This window comes from Bos javanicus, chromosome 15, assembly GCF_032452875.1.
Source record: "Bos javanicus breed banteng chromosome 15, ARS-OSU_banteng_1.0, whole genome shotgun sequence".
NCBI classification, from domain to species: Eukaryota; Metazoa; Chordata; class Mammalia; order Artiodactyla; family Bovidae; genus Bos; species Bos javanicus.
The window spans coordinates 54,910,155-54,926,455 of record NC_083882.1 but is presented as its reverse complement, the minus strand read 5'-3'; the positions used below and the strand labels follow the sequence as shown (position 1 = coordinate 54,926,455).

Genomic DNA, 16,301 nt, shown 5'->3' with positions numbered 1-16,301 from the left:
AGCTTTGCCCTAGAATGTGACAATGATGAGTGGAAGGAATCCTGTGCCAGCTATATGGTCTTGGGAACATCACTTGGTGACATCTCTCTGCCTTTGTGGCCTCATCAGTGAAATGGGGTACCTATAGTACAAGGTTGGTGGTGAGGCTTACAGAAAACCTGTACTCCGTAGCCTCCATCCTTTCCCTCCCAGGCCAATTAATGGCTTTTACATGGCCCCTGCTGGACGTTCAACACTCAGTCATTCATACATCAAAACCCTCCAAGACTAGCTCTGTGCCTCGCCCTGTATGGGGAATCTAGCGCCCAGAGATAAATCAGACACAGCTCCAACTCCAAGGCTCTGGGGGAGGGATGGGGTGGGAGTACAGGACAGAAACTCAATACTATAGAGATGTCTGTGCGCTGTCCCTACCTAACCTCTGCTTTTAGCGTCTTATTTTTAAAACTGACAACGACGCCCCCCATCCATCCCCCCCAACCCCCGCAGGTGGGCTCTGGGAAGGAGGAAAAACGTTAAAGAAAGACCCGCTCTTTATTTTCAAAATCTTATTTTTCATTGCTTCCAGAAACCTGAATATTTCAGGGTATCCAAGTTCATCTCACGCTGAGCCTTAGAAGCCAGAGAGGGAGAAGGATACTGTGAGGCTGTGTCCCACCAGTATCGAGGGCTTCACTATTCCTGAGGACTCCACTCGCCCCAGGATAACTACCCTAGTTTCCATCCTGTTCCTTTTCCCACCTCGACCCCTGTTCCTACCCCTTGACTGCCCACCCTCGGTCCCCGATAAACCAGCCCTCCCTACTCCTACTTCCATCCGGGTCCCCAGGTTACCCTCTCCCTCAGCTCAGCTCTTTAAAATCCCACCGTGCCCTCCCTTATCCAGTCTGCTGCTGCACCTCTCCGCTTCTGCCCCGCCCTCTCCGAGGTAGAGTCCACGTTCCGCTGAGTTCCGCTCTTTTCCCGCTCTCGGATTGGCTCCAGCTGCACGACGGCGCGGGACCTGAGCCGGGTGGGGGTAGGAGCGGAATCTGGAGCTCGCCCCGCCCCTTGCTTGTAGCTCGGGTGGGCGGGGCCTCACACTGATCCCGCCCCTACTCGGGAGGGGCCGTGCTGGCCGGCGCTCCGGCACTGAGCGGCGCTACCCCGGCTCTGCTCGGCTCCGGCTCAGACTGCAGCTCCAGTGGGAGTGGGCGGCGGGGATGACAGCGGCGGTGGCAGCGGCTGCGGTGCGGGACTAAGCGAGCGGCGAGCGAGCCGAGGAAAGAGGAGGAAGTATAGCCGCGGCCCGGAGCTCTGGAGTCAGCTGCCGCGCCGTGGACCGCCCCATATTGCGGAGCCAGCCGAGTCCGGACCTAGAAAGACTTCCCCGCCGGCTCCGGCCGCCGCGGCTCCGCGCTCCTCGCCGGCGCCCTGCCCTGCCCCGCCTGCCCCAGCCCCGGGTTCCGGCGGGACGCTCCCTGCTCCGCGGTCCGGGACGTGTAGCCCGGACGCTCCGAGCCCCCGACCCAGATCCAGTGCACCGGGACGGGACGCTCCTGGCCCACTATACGGTTCCAGGATTACGGGCTCGCTCACAGCCTTTCTGTAGTGTGTGTCGGAGCCCCCAGCCCTCCGGCCAGGGTTAAGGCGGGGTGCACCCCAGCCCCCTGATTGAGTGCAAAGGAGTCCGGACGCCTCCAGACTCTGGTTCCCCGAAACTCGGACCTTCTGCCGCCTCTGACACGGTACTTCGGACTTGGGATCCGTGCGAAAGTCCAGGAAGCCCCGGCCTGGTCCAGAGCCCCGTGAGGGGTCCCAGGCGGGCTGGACAGTCAGACTGAGCCAGACTGTGCTGGTGCTGCGAGCCGAAGCTGCCACCTTCCTGCCGCCCAGACGAGGGGCTGAAGGCTTGCCCCGAAGAGAACACGAGAGAGCCGAGAGCTGCAGGTGAGAGAGCCCCGGATGCCGAGCAAAGGCGGCCTCCAACCCCATCCTGGCAGCTCCGAGGCCACCTGCGGGTGTGCTCGGGGCATTAGCTGCAGCTGGAACTGGCTAGGAGCGGGGCGCGGGAAAGGGAGGAGAAAAGGGGAGAAAACGGGCACTTATTGAGCGCCCATTGTGTGCGGGTCCGCGCCCCACCCTTGCGCAAAGGATCCCTCAAATGGCTCACTCCCACTGCGTGTGATGAAAGGTGTTGTGTGCTGTTAAGAGCGCTCACAGATGGGGAAACTGAGGTTCATCAGGGTTGATTGACCCTGCTCTTTTTTACTCTGGTGCTGAGACTGGGGAGGAGTGTTAGGCTGGAAAGGGAGAGGAGCAGAGAATGGAGAGGAAAAGAAAGGAAGTGCATAGCTGCCAGGCAGGAGGTGGGGGGGAGGGGTCAAGGTGGGGCCACTGGGCCCTCGGAGAGCTGATCCTGAGGCTGGGAGGTGGTCTTTCCCTCCCACCCCGTTGTCCTGTCACCTCCCGGGAAAGGTGACCCAGAGTTGAGAGCGGAAATGGGAAGCTTACCAGTTTCACAGCTTCCCTCCCTGACATCTGCCCCGTCCCCTGTGTGCCAGGATCCAGCGTCTCTAAGAGGCTAGGAGGTCCTGAGATGCTGCTTATCTGCTAGGAGAACACACCATAGAGGTCCCCAAGTCAAAGCCTGTCAGAGCTGAAGGAGATGAGGCCCTCAGCACTCACCCGGCACACATGCTGAACATTGGAAAGGGGGACACTGAGGCCTGGGGACAAGGGGGTACCAATTGTTGAGGTCCTAAAGCAAGTGACAGGTTGAGCCAGAAGTACACTTGAGAAGAACCTTCCCAGACATCCTTCAAGGTATCCACTCTGCTTCCCTGGTTAGCGTCTTCTCAATGGGTGGCTGGGGTTTTCCCACCCCAGATGTAAGGTCTCAGTGACCACATGTGAGGCTGTTGTGAAAATCCATGTGGTTGGTGCTGGGGCCTGAGACAGAGCAGCAGCCCCACAGCCTCTGGCCCAGACCTCAAGTCTGACCGCAGCCTCTCCGGGGCAGGGGAATCTGCAAGACACCTCTGGTCTGGGAGGGCAGGGGTTTGCACAGGTTCCCAGGGTTGGGGCTGCCGGGCCGAAGGGCACAGTCCCAGGGGCCGGATTCCCAGGCAGGGGTCCTGTTGCCTCCTGGGGTTGTGCACGGAGAGGGATGTTATGAAAGAGTGCTTGGCATGGACTCCGTGGGCTCTTGTTCTTGGTGGGAAGGGAACGTGGCCTCAATAGGAGCCCTGGTGGCCTTGGCTGGGACTAGTTAACCCCTGCTGTGCCCAGCTTCCTGGAGTCAAGGGGAAACCACTTTGGAAAGCCCCTAGGAGGTAGGGGAGGGTGGAGAGGTCAGCTGAAGACTGGAAGCTCTCAGTCTCTGGGGGTGAGTGTTTGGGGGACCTGGAAGAGAAAGTAACTGAGGGGCTTGGGATTCCCAGCCCCCACCTTCCCTGGGGGTTCAAGTGCTCATAATAATCCCGCATCTAAACAAAGCTCCTCTTTGATGAGATAATCTCGCACCTGTGATCTCATTTCATGGTGGAGTAGAAAGGATCGGGAGCACAGTGAGGCAGGAGACACTGGGGCGCCCCCCAGGGGTCTCTTGGATGCATCCGTGGCTCCACGCCTCACCTGTAAAATGGAGTCAAGGCAGGTGATAAGTTACCTGCTCAGAGAATAGGGCCATCTCATCCAGCCCACTGTCGAGTGCTAAAGAGTGGTGTTTGCCAAGACAGGGCTTGTTGCTAATGGCTACCTTGTGTGGGAAACTGAGGCTCAGAGAGGTGAAACCATCTGCGCAGAGCCTTTGAGTTTGCTTCAGGAACTGAGTGCTGACTGTGTACCAGATGCCCTGGAAGGTGTCTGGATGGAGAAGGGATTGTAGGGACTAGCACTCAATGGGGCGGGCTGAGCGCACCGGCAGACAGCAGTGAGTCACACCAGGCAGCAGAAATCTGCTCTGATTCCTCCCACTGGCCATGTGGTGTTGGGCAAGTCACTTCACTCCTCTGAGCCCCAGCTGCTTCTCTGTGAATTAGAACTCCTCTTTTACAAGGTTGTTGTGAGGTTTAAATATACAGCACGTGGCCAGATAGCTATTTCCTTCCCTGTAAGAAAAGGAAGCTTGAATTTTTGACCAGGAAAGCCAGAGAAATTCTCAGACTTGCCTTGGGTAGGAATGGAGGCTACTGTTGCAGGTTCACAGACCTGGATTTGCTCAGCTGTAAGGGTCAGGCTCCCCTGGGCCACCGCCCTCATCCTATAACCCTTTTGAATCTGCTTCGGGGCCCTGGCAAGGAGGCTTTGGGTTCTGACCCCTCACCTCAGGGCTGCTGGCCCCCTTCAGGGTTGGGGGGAGTGGGTGTTCGTTCCCTCTGGCCCATTGTCTGGCCTCCCTAGCCACAAAGGTGCAGTAAATAATTTATGGCTCCCCTTGCTGGGAGGCAGCTTGGAGGAATTGATTGCTCTGTGGTCAGCTGGGTTTCTGAACCCCACCAGAGGAGGCAGGTTGTTCCTGTCAGTGCTAGATCAAGTCTTAGATATGGCAGAAAGGGGCGACAGGAAGAAAGTGACCTGTTATCAACCCCAGCTGTCTTAAAGGGGGCAAGGTGGGCCTGCAGGAAACAATGGAAACCAAGCTAGATGAACAAGGATCAAACTGTTGGGCTCCTGATTCCAAATGGGTCAGGAGGGGTGGCTGGGAGAGGCTCTTGGGGACCAGAGTATCCCGGAAGGCTTTGTCAAGGAGAAAGGTGTCTAGACAGGGGCTAGAGGCAACTTGCTGTAGAGAGTAGCGGTCCTGACATCAGCTCAAGGTTGAATTCTGGCCGTGCCACTTACTTATTGTGTGACTGTGAGCAAGGCACCTGCCCGGCCAGGCCTCTGCTCCCTCCTCTGTAAAATGAGGTTAGCTACAGGTAACTGTGAGGTCATATACATAAAGATGGCCTGATAGGCATTTAATGAAAGAGTGCCTCACTGTGAACGTGAGCCGCAAGGTGGTCTAATGGCGGGAAAGATGAGCCGGTGTAATAAGCAGGGAGGTGGGGAGAACTTAGAGTGGTGATGAATCTGTGGGGTCAGAGAAGGTTGTGAATAAGAGGGGTGGGTGGCCAGATGGTGGAGGGCCTTGAATGCCAGACAGAATTCACACTGCAGAAAGCATCACAGGGCCCCATTGAGAACCCTCTGTGATGCCTTCTTACCAGTAAGATGGAGACTAGACCTCTTTGTGCGTTCAAGGTCTTGCCCACCAAAGCCACTGCATGGACCCCTGGTCATTGCTCACTACTGTTTCCTAAACACATCATGTGTGGCCCCTTTGTTTATGGGGTTCCTCCCATCATCCATGGGCTTCCCTGATAGCTCAAATGGTAAAGAATCTGCCTGCAGTGCAGGAGACCCAGGCTTTGATCCCTGAGTCGGGAAGATCCCCTGGAGAAGGGAATGACAACCCACTCCAGTATTCTTGCCCAGAGAAGTCCATGGCCAGACCATGGGGTCGCCGAGAGTCAGACACTGAGTGACTAACACTTTCACTTTTCTTTCCCATTGTCCATACCATCCTCCTCTCTGCCCACTTCCCCATCGGTCAAGGCCCAATTCAGAACATAAATCCCCACCATCCCTCCACCCCCCACTGAGAAACATTCCTGGATTACCCAAGCCTCTGGTCACACTGCCTCTAAATCTTTCACACTTCATAGTAATAGTATAAACAATCCCTACCATTGCATCCCACTTTACAGTTGGTAATATGTATCCACACTCATTTACTTCTACTGTGATGGTGATATGAGCAATTGCTAATGCTCTTGAGTACTCGTTCTGAGCTAGACACGGTGCTGTTTTACAGACCCTCTCATTCACAACGCTGGGAGGAAGCTACTGTTATGCCCCAGAAACTAGGGCTCAGAAAGGCTCCTTGTCTTGCCCAAGGTCACACAGCTAGATGGTGGGAGAAGTCAGGAGTGTGCTGTTATCTGCAACTGAACAGACAGCACAGCAGCTCTTAGATGTCCTGCCTCTTCAACTCCACCCAAGTACCTCGAGAGCAAACTGCACATGTAAAAAGCCTGGAAAGGGTCCTTCCTCCCAGGGCTAGGGAAGGGCAGTGCTGGGCTGAGCAGGGGGCCCTGGACCCTGCACTGGCTGGCTGTATGACTTGGGGTGAATCAGACCCATCTGTGGTCCTGTTTCCCCAGGTCTGTGGGGAGAGGAGTGGGGTATCCGAGCTTCCAGAGCTCCAGCCTTCTGCAGTGTCCTTTGTGACCCTGGAAGGTAGGGGAGGAGACCACAGCATCAGAGCCAGAGGATGTGGTACGATGGGCGGCTGTGATTTTTGGCCCAGGCGCTGTCTGGACCAGCAGGCTCTGTAGTTAGCCGCTGCCTCCTCCCCCTGAAGGAGGGAGGCGGCCTGGGCTGCTGGAGCATGGTCATTAACTGGGCCGAGACGACCCTGTGATTGGGAGCCGGCTGGGCCAGGCCAGGTTGGCAGGGCTGGAGGCAGGCGGGCCTGGTCACAGTGGGGTCACTGGCGGGGCAGCTGGCTGAGCAGCTGCCTCTCCTCCCTTTGCAGCCTCCAGGGCGGGACCCACGGGGCACCAGAACTTTGTCAGCCAAGGCTTGCCCTTCTTCCTGTGGTGGTCGTGGGATTGGAGCAATCAGGAAGCGAGCCAGGCCTGAAGATGTCTCCTTCTAGAAGCTTCCAGGACTCCTCCTCTACAGATCCACAGCCCTTACTTGCCTGCTGTGGTCTGTGGATTGGGTTTATGTAGGTCTGCTTCCCTTGCTAGCCAGTCAGAAGCAGATTCTCTGCCACCCAATTCTCCCCCTGCTCCCAGAGTGCCTGGCACAGAGTGGGTGCCTCTACCCCGTCCCAGGAGAGCCAGTGCAAGCTGCCCCTTAGGCAGGTTACTCAATCCTTGTACCTGTTTCCTTCTCTATAAAATGTCACCAGTAATCACAGTGTTGCAGGGGTTAAATGAGACGATGGGAGGCAGGTGCCAGGCCTGACACACAGACTCTGGCAGTGTGAGTCCCCTTGCCCGTCCCCCCAGTTGCTTCGTGATCAAGTGACTCGGTAAGAAGCTGATGGAAGAGCCCAGCCACTGAGGCTGGGAGGGAGGGTGTGCCAAGCAGCAGGGAAGGCTTCTTCCAGGAGGATGCTTTGCCACCTGGGGAGGACTCTGGAAGATCGGATTTGGAGAACTGCCACTCCCACCACCCTCCCAGTAGGTAGGCCAAGTTCTAGGCAGAGGTCAGGACCAAGAGGGATGTCCAGAGACCTGGTCCTTCCCAGACCTTCACAGCAGGAATGACCCAGTTGGGAGGAGCCGTCTGGAGTCCAGGTAGCAGATGCTGAGCAGAATGAATCCTTCCTTTAAGGGAAGCAGTGTTCATTTTGTCTCCCTCTCCCCTGCACACACACATGATTACATGTTACAAAACATAACATGACTGGAGATTTTGGTCCGTGAGGGGAACAGACATTCAACAAGTAAACACAGATACAAAACCTCCAAATTGTGAAGACTGAGCTCCCAAGGCAGGGGCCGATCCCATGGACATCTGTGGATGGTTAGAGGGCAATGCTCAAATCACAGCCCAAGTGCACACTTTCTGGCCATGTGACTTGGGCAAGTGATTTAACCTCTCTGGGTCTCAGTTTCTCCATCTGTAAAATGGGCACAGTTATAGTTGTGGTGAGGATTAAATGCATTATTCATGTAAAACACTCAGAAAAATGCCTGGCACATAATAAGCACTCAGTGCATATGTGCTGTTGTTGCCTGTATCTTGAGCACCTACCAGAGTCTGAAAGAATAGGTGCTCAGCATGGACATAGGGAATGAGTCCCAGGCACAGAGCAGCTGCCCTGGATAATGAATGAATATGCGGCCTCCTCGGGAGGGGAGCACACAGAAGCGGTGACAACACACAGTGTGGCGGAGGCCAGGGGCTGGGTTTGCTCAGTGCACGGCTGAGATGGAGTCCGGAAGGGCTTCCTGGAGGCGGTGCTCCTGGAACTGCATTGAAAAGTATCAATTATCACGCATACACACACACTCACCGGAGAGGTTCCTGTCCAGGAGGAGTCCCTGCCTGGGCAGACCCTGGGTCTGCTGGACTCCACAGGCCTCCATCTTCCCCCTGCCCCACGCTGTCTCGCCGGATCTGTGACATCCTGCTGGAGGGCAGCAAGGAGGCAGGTGGGAGAAAGTGTGGGTCGAGGTCTGAGAGCCTCAGCTCTTCCCAGGCCTGGGACCAAATCTCCAACAGAAAAGAATAAACAGGCCTTGCTTGGAGATCTTTTATCTTCTTGCTCCCAAAGCACACCCTCCGGCTGAGGTGGTCTTCCAGCATTAATCCTACAGCTGTTTAGCTTTTGAATGAGTGAACTCTATGTAAAAGAAAAAAAGGCCTTGAAGAATTTGCCTCACCCTCCCACCCAGGAGGCTCAAAGAGAAACTTTTCTTCCACTGACAAAGGAGCCAGGACCCCCCAAGTATCTTTTAAAAAGTTCACCCCAGAGGCACCCTAAAATCAGGGTCCCCTCACACTGCCTGAACTCACAGCTGATGGTGGGCCCTAAGGACACGACCTTGGCCCTTATATTTTGCCTGGTTTTTGCCTCTCTTGTAAAATGAGGTCAGGGTAACAAAGCCCTTCTTTCCTTTATAAGGTGTGGGGTAGAAGAAGTTATAGTGAGCATCTGGGTCCATGGCTCTCAAATTTGCTGCACACACTAGAATCACTGCAGAAACTTTTAAAAGTCCTGCCTGGTCCCCACTCCTGGGGCAAGACCTACACAACAATAGTTTTTAAAGCTCCCCAGGTGACGTCAAAGCACAACCAAGACTGAGAACCACTTGGCTACCCTCTGCAGCATGCCTCCTACCGCATCCCCGGGTGATAGCCGTACATCCCTGAGACAAGGAGCTCGTTGCTTCCAGGGTATTGCCCTCCCTGGAGAAACAGGGACTGGAAAGACTTTGCAATCTGATAAACCTAGATTCCAACACCCCTCTGATCCCTGCTTGAGTATCTTCTCTGAGCCTCAGTGTCCTCATCTGAAAACAGAAATAACATCTCTCTCTGAAAGGACCATAGAGACCAAATGAGGCCATGTGCAGGAAGCACCAGTGTGGCACTGGCCATGCCAGCAGTGTGCCATAGAAGGTCACAGACAGTGGCAGAGCCTGCTGGACTCAGACCCTGGGCTCCCCCTGCATTGCTCTTTCTACTGGCCCAGCCACCTGAAGCTGGGTCTTGGAGACGGAGGCTGGCGTGGGGAGAGATCAGCAGCCAGTCTTGGGGCCCTTCCCATCCCCCTTCTCTCTAAGAGATAAGACAAGGCAGCAAGCGTTTTGTCTTGCTTGGTTTTGTTTTAATGGCCCAAGAGTCAAGCTCTCCTTAACAATGAAGCCTTGTCTGAATCTGCTTGTTTTTCCAACCCGGACACCCAGTTGCACCGCCTGCTTGGGGCCCCGTCCCACCTGGAAGAACTAAAGAATGCCAGAGGTTTTTTTTTTTTTTTCATCTCGGGGAGGGTACTGGGGAGACATTGGAGGCCTCTGTGTGGCCCTCACCAATAATTGACCCCATTTAAGTCAGCTGCCTCTGTTGAAAGCCAATCCAAGAAAATTATTTCAGGGTAGTTACCAGGATGGGTTTCAGAAGCAGAGAAAGTCGCATTTGAGCCCTGGCTTTGTCACTTACTGGAAATACAACCCTGGGAGAGTCCTTTCAGCTTTGCTTTTTGAGCACCGGTATTCTCTTCTGTAAAATGCACAAATAGGATGTGCAACGTCCTTGGGGAGGTTCTGAGAAGTGAATGAAGTGCTTGGTGTATAGTTCACAGTGCCTAGCGTGTCATGAGTGCTCACACTGGCCGTGGCAGACCTCAGTGAACTCTGCCTCCTGCCTTCATGGCCCAGTCCTGCTCCCTGCTCCCAACCTGCTCTGAGTGCTGGCCCAGGCTGAGAGAGCGGAGGTCTGCACACTTAGTAACATGCCCCCTGCAAACCCCTATTATGTAATCATTTGTTCCATGCACATTTAGAGGGGACTCTGAGGAGGAAAGAAAGACTGCAAAAAGGGGTCACTGGCAACAGTACCTGGTCACTCTGCTCTGGCTCAACAAGGGAGGGTGTATGAGCCCAGAGTGAGCTGCTCAGACAACGGGGTGTGGCAAACCAGTAAAGGGAGCACAGCTGCAGGGGGCCGGTTCCTGCCCAGGGCTGCAGGTACCCCAGGAGGAAGTGGTCAGCTATCAGGACAGAGGCTCTGGCCCGCAGGAGAGGGACCCAGGTAACCCAGGAGCCCCAGTGGTGGAATAAAACTTCCACTCCCTTCTTTCCTCCAGTCTCCCATTGGGGTTTCCCACTGGGTGAACCTCCCAGAAACCAACAGCAGATAACTCAACACCTCAGCCTCCAGGGGCCCCGATGCAAAGTGGGCTGGGCCCAGAGAGGCAAACAACAAACACAAGGCTTTCAGGTAAAACCTATGAGGTGCGCTGGACTCACCCTCCACAGGATGCAGTTTAGGGCTCATCTTTGATACTTGAGTTTATCCCTCTCAAAGGGGATCTCAGCCCCCACCCCAGAGCATCCCATCTTCCACAGTCTTCTCCGAGAGGAGTGCTGGGGGCACCCATCTTTCTATTTCTGCCTCACCAGAGGGGCCTGAGCACCCCTTTGAGACTGGTGCCCAGGCCCCTGGCCGCCATCCCCACCACTTGGCCCAGCTCCGCTGGTCCTCAGAGGACCTAGCTGTGAGTTTCCAGCGTGTGTCTCTGTCCCTTTTGGTCAGGAAGCATGGAATAGTGGTTAGAATACAGGCTCTAAAACCAGACTTTCTCCTGAAATCCTGACTCTGCCGTAATATGGCTGGGGGACTAACCACTGTGTCCCTTAACCTCCCTGTGCCTGGGTTTCCTCGTCTTTGAACTGGGAATAGCAGAGAGTACCTCACAGGGTTGTTGTGAGGATTGATGAGTCAATGAATGGAAAGTGCCTGGGACGGTGCCTGGTGAGCAGGAAGTGCCCAGGAAATAACGGTCTTTACCATTATCACAAATAAGACAGTGGGAGCCCAGAACTCACGATGTGGCCGGACCTTTAATGAGAGGACGGGGACCGTCACCGCCCTCAGTCTAGACTCTGCCCCGGTGACGAGGGCTGTGACCGTTCCCCACAGCCTGACCCCGCTGTGGACACTTACCTGTCAGTTACCTCCCCCCGCCCCACGTCCTCCCAGGCAAATCACGTCCTGTGAGAAGTAGCCTCTCGTTCTATTAAGGCTCAGTGTCCGAGAGCAGTCGCCAGTCCCCCGCAGATACCGAGGGATGACCATAATCAAATAACTGATTTAATGTGATAAATGTCCAGGGTGTTTTGAAAATCAAAATGGATATTTGTTTTTTTTCTGCTTGAGAATAAATGGCTTATTTGTCAGAAAAAAAAGAAAAAAGCAGTTGGATGAGATGTCCCCAAGTTCTACCACCAAGTCTGCATGAAGAGCTGGGAGGAAGAAGACTTGGGTGTCGCCACCCTGAAGAAGCCCCAAGGCTGGGGTGGCAGGGAATGGTTAGGGTGTGGTTCAAGTCTCTTCCTCACAGGGCAGGGCAGGCAGCTCTGAGCAGGATGCAAGCAAAAACACAGGAGCTCGGAAGAGAATGAGAGAAGCCGGGGGGCTTCATGGAGAAGGGGGCATTTGAAATGAATCTTAAAAGATAGGCTAGGAACTCTACTGGTCTGAATTGGGTGGGAAGGGTGTTCTAGGAAGAGGAAGCATAAGGCTTGGAAGCGTGGCCCTAGGGGCTGCAGCAAGCAGAGCGCGAGGAAGACGCTCCAGGCTAGAATGATGCTCCAGGGTGGAATGATGCTCTGGTGACACACATGGCCTCTGGAATCAGACAGACATGGGTTTGAATCCCTGCTCAGTTTCTCATTGAATTATTTCTTATTCTTTGACTGTGGGCAAGTGGCCTGGCTGCTCTGGCCCTCTGCTTCCCCAGCAGTGGAACAGGGCTAAGCCCTTCCAGGGCCCGGTAGTGACTCGGAGATTGCTGAGCGTGGCTGGAGGAGCCAGGCCTCCCCTTCACTTGTTGCTGCAGAGGAGGCGGGGACCTCGGGGCTCACCCTGGCCCATGCCTCTTCCCCCTAGGTCAGGCTGCAGGTAGCTTCCAGGGTGGTCTTACCAAGGACAGCCTTATCTCAGGAGTCAGGCAAAGGCTACGGGGAGGCTGGCGTCAGATGAGCTCAGGGGCATAGTCAGACAGAAGATGTATCGGGCCATATTGCGTGGAAAGTGTCTGGAGGCCTTTGGGGCGTGGCGTTGTGGGGACAGCAGGGCAGTCCTAGAATGCAGAGCCCTCTCCTTAATAGCTGGCCACCACTGAGCACTCCCTCTTCTCCCGGATGGAAATCTCCGACAGACTGAGGAGGAGCAGCGAGATGCCAAGGGTGGGTGTGGTCGTGCCTTGATCTCAACCGGCTGCCGTGTCAGTCCTGGCTTTGCAGCCCAGCTCTGCCTCTTTAGAGCTTTGAAGACACTGGGTAAGTTACTTACACTTTCTGAGCCTCAGTTACCCACCTAGAAAGTAAGGGTAAACAGAAGAAAAGGGTAGCCACACTTACTTTCCAGGTCTGTTTTGAAGCTAAAATGAATTAATGGATGAGATGCATGCATGCGTGTTAAGTCACTTCAGTTCTGTCCACCTCTTTGCGATCCCCTGGACTGTAGTCTGCCAGGCCCCTCTGTCCCTGGGCTTCTCCAGGCAAGAATACTGGAGTGAGTTGCCATGCCCTCCTACAGGGGATCTTCCTGACCCAGGGATCGAATCCACGTCTCTCATGTCTCCTGTATTGGTGGGCGGGTTCTTTACCACTACCGGCACCTGGGAAGCCCTGATGGATAAGACAGCATCTTGTATTTTTAAAAAATATTTATTTATTTGGCTGCTTGGGATCTTCCTTGCATCGTGCGGATCTTTCATTGTGACGAATGGACTCTCTAGATGTGGCACTTGGGCTTAGTTGCTCCAAGTCGTGTGGATCCTAGTTCCCTGGCTGGGCATCCAACCTGCGTCCCCTGCATTGCAAGGCAGACTCTAACCACTGGACCACCAGGGAAGTCCAAGCATCTTGTATTTTAGAAGAGAGTCCACAACCACTTTTATCCTGTTTCCTTTCTACCTGCACTGTCCGTTTCTAATGCTGCCTCAGGAAGTTCTTTCTTGTGTCTAACTTAAGTCCACCATGCTGCAATTGGAACCTCCTTCCTTTTGTTGAGGCCTGTGCAGAAGCAGGCTAAGCCCATTCTGTACAGAAATGTGCCCATCAGTACCTTCAGTGAGTGAGGCAGGGAACAGCAGAGCAACTGGGTGCTGGTTTTCAACCTCTGTCTTGGGAGCCCAGTTGTCAATGGCCAGCGCCTTCTGACCAGCATGATGTGGGGGTGGGTGCCTCATCTTGACTGTTTTCACTGTTCTTCCTCTCTGGGTTTTATCCATGCTCCAAAACAGGGACCCAGGGGTAGTGGAGAGTGCTCTGGGCTAGGTCTCAAAGGCCTGGGTCCCAGCACCCACTTGACTCCTGACTTGCTGTGTGGCCTGAAGCCAGTTAGCAGCCTCTCTGGGCCACAGTAGGTCTATGAGGATGTCTGTGCCCAGGGTCCCAGATGTCTCCAGTAAAGATGGGTATAGTTCAGCTGAAGCCCCCCTTTCTGTTTCTCATTTACCTGGGCTCCCACCACCCTGGGAAGTCAGTAAATTAGGGTCCTGCTGATGGCAGTAGTGGTAGGAGCTGAGCTCACCTCTCAGGCCGGGGCTTCCGAGAGCAGGAGGGGCACATTTAAGATTAGACAGGGAGTGGGGATGGGGGGATTCCCAGTGGGTAGGGCAGCACCTGCCTCCTCAAACAGGGATTTTGAGAGCCTGGATTTCCTCCTACCCACCTAAACTCATCCCACAAAAGGTCAGTTATATTTGTCGAGTCCCTCCTCCGAGCAGATCCTTTCCCACGTGAGGTCTGTCTACTTTAATCTCTCTTTTGTGGGTGGGGTAACTCAAGGCTCAGAGAGATGAGGTGACTGGCTTGTCAGTGGGACCAAGGAGCCACGGGGCTCTTGATTCTGCCCAGCCCCTACCCCCATTCACACCAGGCCTGGCATCTAGGTCCTCAGCAGAGGAGGACCACAGGGGTTGTCGTGCGTGAGTCCGTTTCCAGTCTGGGAGGGCACTGCATGGGCTGTAGGAGGTTGCCCAGGGCTCCTGGGACTGCCCTTTCCCTGGGAAGAAGTCGGTCAAGGAGGTAGAGGGATCGGGAACCCAGGAGTTCTGGGTTGCAGCTAGTTCTCAGTGCTCCTGTGAACTTCAGTGTTTGTTTTCCTGGAGGATCAAGACTGATTTCTCTTTGGTTTTGATCACAGGATGGTTTACCTTTTACAAAGCAGTTTGCTATCATGATGTCACCGAACCTTAGCGGCCATCTGTGAGAGGCAGCGTGGGACTTGCTTGGGAGGGCCAGAGAGGGGGAGCTCTGGAGTCAGGCAAACCTGGGTTTTAATCCTGCTGCTGCTGCTGCTAAGTCACTTCAGTCGTGTCCGACTGTGTGACCCCATAGACGGCAGCCCACCAGGCTCCCCCGTCCCTGGGATTCTCCAGGCAAGAACACTGGAGTGGGTTGTCATTGCCTTCTCCAGGTTTTAATTCTGGCTCCCAGCAACTCTCTGCCCTCAGGCATGTGAGTAACCGGCTGAGCCTCAGTTTGCTCTTCTGTAAAAGGGACAATCGTTCCCCACCACAAATAGCAGCAGCTGTCTTGCTGGCTGTGTGCATTAGATAAGATCTGTAACCACTGGTTCAGTTCCTGGTGCAGAGTAGTACTTTAAGTGATTTTTTTTTTAATCTGCCCCACTTTTTGGATGGGAATGTGGAGGCTCAAAGAAGGAAGGTCACTTGCCTGAGGTCACATGGTGACTTAGCTTGGTCCTCCAGAATTCCTGTCTGTGGCTTTTTTCTCCAACACCTCCTTCACTATCCTCAAGTGACCCAACACTTCATTAGTCTATCCAGGTCTTCAATGTGTTACACTGTCCGATGAGGCCTGGTATCCCTTCCCCCCAGCGCCTAACAGCACTTATCTGGCACACAGTAGGCACTTTCAAAATGTTTGTTGGGACTTCCCTGGCAGTCCAGTGGTTAAAACTCCGTGCTTCCAGTGCTGGAGGGATGGGTTCCATCCCCAGGGAGCTAAGATCCCCGTGCAGCTGAAGAAAAAAAGAAAAAAAAAAAGTTTGTTCTGTGCATGAATATGTTGATAAGTTGGTATAAAAATGTAAAGTGTTAGTTGCTCAGTCGTGTCCGACTCTTTGCAATCCCATGGACTGTAGCCCGCCAAGCTCCTCTGTCCATGAAATTTTCCAGGCAAAGATACTAGAGTGGGTTGCCATTCCCTTCTCCAGGGGATCCTCCTGACCCAGGGATCAAACCCAGGTCTTCTGCATTGCAGGCAGATTCTTTACCATCCGAGCCTATTTTTTCAGGCAGCTAAGGCTTGTGTCCCTGAGGCTTCCTCCTACTTCCTGTTCCCTTTAAAAACAGCCGTCTAATAGTTTGGGTTGGAAACCTTTTCGAAAAGGAGTGATGGCTTCCTTTCCCTGCACGAGGCCCATGTGGTTAACTTCCTGGGACGGTGAACACTGACTGCTTTGCTCGGAGAGCCGAGACCGGCTGAGACCCCACAGGTTTCCTGCACCCCGTGACCCAGGACTGCTCTCTTGTTCAACAACAGTTTCTGCCTTTGTGGGTTCCTGACTCTTCTCTCCCTGCCCACACATCTGCCAGGTCCAGCACCTCTTTTTCCTCCCCTCTTGCCCCTGTGTGTATTTCCTAATTTGCTGCTCCTTCCAGTTGGGGACTGAGAAATGGGACAACTGAGCTTATTAGAATTGCTTTATTGATTCATTCACTCGTAGCTATTCAACTAGAAATTTTTGTCTCTGGGTCTTGCATCCATCATCTATCCATCCTGATTGAGGACCTCTGCAGTGGCTTGTGATCAATCAAGACATGACCACACCCTCCCAGGAGCACACACAGGTATATCATGATGTACGCAGCACATGCTGGCCCAGGACTTTACAGTTTATAATCCACCTCTGCCTGTAGCACCACACTGCATTTTCACAGCAGCCCTGAGCATAGCATTATCTCTGTTTTGCAGACAATGGAAACTGAGCTCATCTGGAGGAGGTCCCTTGCCCAGTGGTCAGCAGGGAGCACAGAACTTCAGTGGGAATTCAGGTCT

The 16,301-nt window shown here is 54.3% G+C and overlaps 1 protein-coding gene across 4 annotated transcripts in view; it reads left to right on the top strand.

Annotated features, from left to right (window-relative positions):
• The first annotated feature begins 1,841 nt into the window (after window positions 1-1,841).
• GDPD5 (glycerophosphodiester phosphodiesterase domain containing 5) overlaps window positions 1,842-16,301 on the top strand; it is an 89,901-nt gene continuing 75,441 nt past the window's right edge. For 3 of the 4 annotated variants that reach the window (XM_061380887.1, XM_061380881.1, XM_061380882.1), the window contains exon 1: window positions 1,842-1,929. The gene's annotated coding sequence lies outside the window, so the exon portion shown is untranslated. The remainder of the gene's footprint in view (window positions 1,930-16,301) is intronic. The other variant, XM_061380885.1, reaches the window with a different exon arrangement.